This window comes from Meleagris gallopavo, chromosome Z, assembly GCF_000146605.3.
Source record: "Meleagris gallopavo isolate NT-WF06-2002-E0010 breed Aviagen turkey brand Nicholas breeding stock chromosome Z, Turkey_5.1, whole genome shotgun sequence".
In the NCBI taxonomy this organism is placed as follows: Eukaryota; Metazoa; Chordata; class Aves; order Galliformes; family Phasianidae; genus Meleagris; species Meleagris gallopavo.
In genome coordinates, this window is record NC_015041.2 from 49809259 (window position 1) to 49813163 (window position 3905).

At 38.3% G+C, this 3905-nt stretch overlaps 1 protein-coding gene across 1 annotated transcript in view; it reads left to right on the forward strand.

The window, feature by feature from the left end:
- Nucleotides 1-3905, forward strand: part of LOC104915227 (transcription factor hamlet-like) — a 96550-nt gene that overhangs the window by 12216 nt on the left and 80429 nt on the right. The window lies entirely within an intron of this gene.

Genomic DNA, 3905 nt, shown 5'->3' on the forward strand with positions numbered 1-3905 from the left:
GAGGGACCTCTGTTAGCATTTTCTAGTGTCCTTCTTGCTTCTTTAAGCTGCATGCAGAAACAAGTGACTTCACCTTCTATAGTTGCTGTGCTGCCCAAAATGTTTGAAAAGGCTGTAGTTCAGTGACTCCATTTTCATCTCAGTCTGTTTTCTTCTCATACCATGCAGTGCAGGCATGCAAATACTTTGATCTCTATTTTTTGGCATCCATCACTTTACAAGGATCTACAGTTGTCCAAGAGATGGAGCAAACTCCAGATTGTTCCAGCAAAGAAACGCACATAGTTGTTCTCACTGGGATCAGTCTGGTGCTGAAGGAGTCCATGTGAACTTTACTGCCAAGTTCAGTAGGAGAAGTATGGGGGCCCCATTTTGTTTCTTTTGTGAGCTGATGACTTGCCTGTATTTCGCTCACCCAGGTGAACATGCCTACAAATGTTCCTCCTGCTCATTTTCCACCATGACAATCAGCCAACTGAAAGAGCATTCCTTGAAAGTGCATGGGAAAGCACTGACACTACCAAGACCCCGCATTGTCAACCTTGCAGCCTCACACGCCCACCACACCTCCAAGAACCACACTCCTGCTGAAGAAGTGGAGGACTCTAATGGTAAGAGGTGCCTCAGAGCAAGAATTTAATTTTCTAAGGTGCCACTTAATATATTGATTAAAAACAACAACCAAAAAACTCCCCCACCCCCTGAAAAAAAAAACAACAAAGAGCAGGCAGCTTGTCCAGAAAGCAGCTTCATTTGATCATTAATAAAAATCAGAAGTTGCATAAAAAACTGAAGAATACATGGTATTTTATGATGATTTTTAGATCCTCATTTGTGCATACCCCATTAACTTGCCCTGTCACCAGTTGAGCTTAGAATATGTCAGTGCTGGCTTTACTTCTTAACAAGATTTAAATTGCAGAAAATTTTCAAATGCAGAGCTTCTACTGATAGTCAGTGGGAAAAGGATCATCTAATTCCATCCACACTCCTGAAAAACAGCCCTTTGTCTTGTTAGAGAACTTCAGTGAAATCATAAGATTAAGTTTAAAATGTGAACATGTAATGATAATAAAAGTAATTATTCCTCTTGCTCTCACTACAGAGGACAAAAAAGTACATCTAGATACTAAGCTGCATCTTCAAGAAGGAGAATTTGAGAACTGTTTTCTTTTGTATATTTTCCTTGAAAGCTGTTAATCACTCAGTGCTAGATGAATACCCAGAAGATTCTTAGAAAACAATAAAGGGTGCTGTTAACAGGCAAAATGCAGACTCATAGAAGAGATTTTGTGTGGTACCATTGAAAGTGTATAGAATTTTTAAGTGGTAGATAATGAGATATGTTTTGGATAACAGTTCCTGCCAAACAAGAAGAGAGCAGGTGTTTAGGCAAAAAAATATTGATTCCATACATGGAACTGTCAGACAATTGCAAAGACAATCAGAGAGCTGGAGCACCCCTCCTACAAAGACAGGCTGAGGGAGCTGGGCTTTGCAGCCTAGAGAAGAGAAGGCTTCAGCGAGACCTCATTATAGCTTCCCAGTACTTAAAGGGAGCTTATAAATAGGAGAGGGATTGTGTTTTTACATGGCCTGATAGTGACAGGACAAGGGGGAACTGTTTTGAACTGAAAGAGAGGAGATTTAATTTAGATATTAGGATTAAATTCTTTACTGGAGAGGGCGGTGAGGCCCTGGCACAGCTGCCCAGAGAAGCTGTGGTGCCCCATCCCTGGAGGTGTTCAAGCCAGGTTGGATGAGGCTCTGGGCAGCTGAGCTGGGGGGGGCAGCTCTGCCAATGGCAGGGGTTGGGGCTGGGGGGGCTTGGAGATCCCTTTGAACATAAGCCATGCTAGGATTCTGTTATTCATAGATGAATTGCACACAGGTGGAGAATGTAGGTGAAACTGAAAAAGCTTAGATCTGTCTATGTTTAGGGAACTGCAGTGTGTCAAAAATGGGAAAAAACAATTCTTCCCAGAAGTGTGAGGGAAGTTTTTGGTGGATTTTTTTGTTCATTTTGTTTCTTATTAAAAACTTTTTTTGTTTGTTTGTTTCTGGCGAAGTGAGGGAGAGTTTTAAATATTATCAATAATTTTTTTTGCGGCATTTTTGGTCTCCCATCTTCCCTATTTTGCCCCCAAAATAAGTGTAAAATAAGGAAGAGAGGAAGATAAGAACTAAGTGCATAAGAAAGTGGAAAGGAAATTGAAGAAAAAACTAATCAGCACAGAAATACTTACTTGAAGAGAGAAATGAATAATATTTTTGTGGTTAAGCAGGTTGCTTCTGAAGTCAAAATCAGAATCTTATCAAAAGATTTTGACCAGCTGCTCACGGATGCCTTTTGTAAAGAGGTTGTCTGGAACAGTACAATGAAGACTTACTAACTGAGCTTTTATTTTTGCTAATGCTAGCTTAAGCTAATCCAACAAGCAGGGTACATCTCGTGATTGTATTCTCCTTTTTATTGCTTAAAAAAAAAAAAGTTAACACTGCTGACTTTCAAGAAGTGGAGAATAATTTTTAGTGGCTGTCCTTTCCTATGTCTTAGTGATCTCTGGATAGTAATAGTGGTGTTGAGACATAAAGAAGTACAACATTTGAAGTTAGTAACAATGGTACACTTTCTTCTTTTCTTGCTTATCCCAGGAGCTCAAAGGCATGGTTAGTGAAGTTAAAAATTCAAGCGCAGATCTCTGTAGAGGATAATTTTATGTTCTTCAACATAAATTATTAAAAAAAAAAAATATCTGTTAACAAAAACACCTTAGGAGATTGACTCAGTTACCTAGATATGTAATTGGAGCCAGAAATGAAGGCAGAGTCTGTCCCAAATAGCTTGATCATCTTTAAACATTTACTGGTTAAGACATTTTGACAATAATTGAAGCAACCCATTGTGAAGATAGTCAGATGAGGTGTTATAATAACAATGTTAATGTTTTCAACCCAGTGTGAGGAAGGCATAAACTGTTTTAAATATATATTGTTTTTTTTCATGAGGAAGTTGGCTTCAGTTTGTGGTAATGGTGGAGGCTCTTACGGCATAATTTATTTTGAATAAATCAAACTAGATAAAAGACTTGTCCCAGTAATAGGAAATGCACATCTGTTTGAGCAGCTCTCACATACAGTTGGAGATTGCGGGAAATAAGACTTAGGACTAGTGTAGTTGGATTTTGGTTTTGTTGCTGTGTGTGAATAAACTATACATTATAAATTAATTCACTTGAGATGTGAACTTGAGTTAGGGATGGGATGAGTGGCAGACAAAAGACTGCCTTGCATTGTTATGGGTCTGTTTTGTAGGTTGGTAGGTATGAAGCTGCTAGTGTAATTGAAATGGCTGTAGAAAGGATTTGGTTCTGTTTGTGGATGAATACTGTAGTTGAAGTAAGAACTGGTTGTTTAATGAGATAAAAAAGGGAAAGGGAATCAAATAGTAAAAGCAAGGTCCATGTCTGAATGGAGCTGTTCTGGGATAAGAGCAAAAATTTTTTGCCAAAGTGCCTTTCTTAGGACAATTTTCTTTTTTTAATTTTAGATTTTGTTGGATTGATTCATTCATTAGAAGATGCAAATATATTTCAATTTTTTACCTTAGTTCTCTGTTGGTAGCAGTAAGTGTATTTGAGGTGCTTATATCCTAGATGTTTTGGGCAACACTGTCGTTAGAAACTGTAACAGCCACTTATGTGCTTCTCCCAAGGCAGTAATATAAAAAGGTGTCCATCTCAGTTGTGTCACTTGTGAAGGCTCTCCTAAAGAGGCACTGTTGGAAGATGCTGTTTTTTTTTATCCCACTTGGCGTTCTGCATGTTGTGTAATTATTTCTTTAGATGTAAAATAACCTGTTTACATTGTGTCCTAATCTAGGTAGCTGTAAAACAGTCAATTCT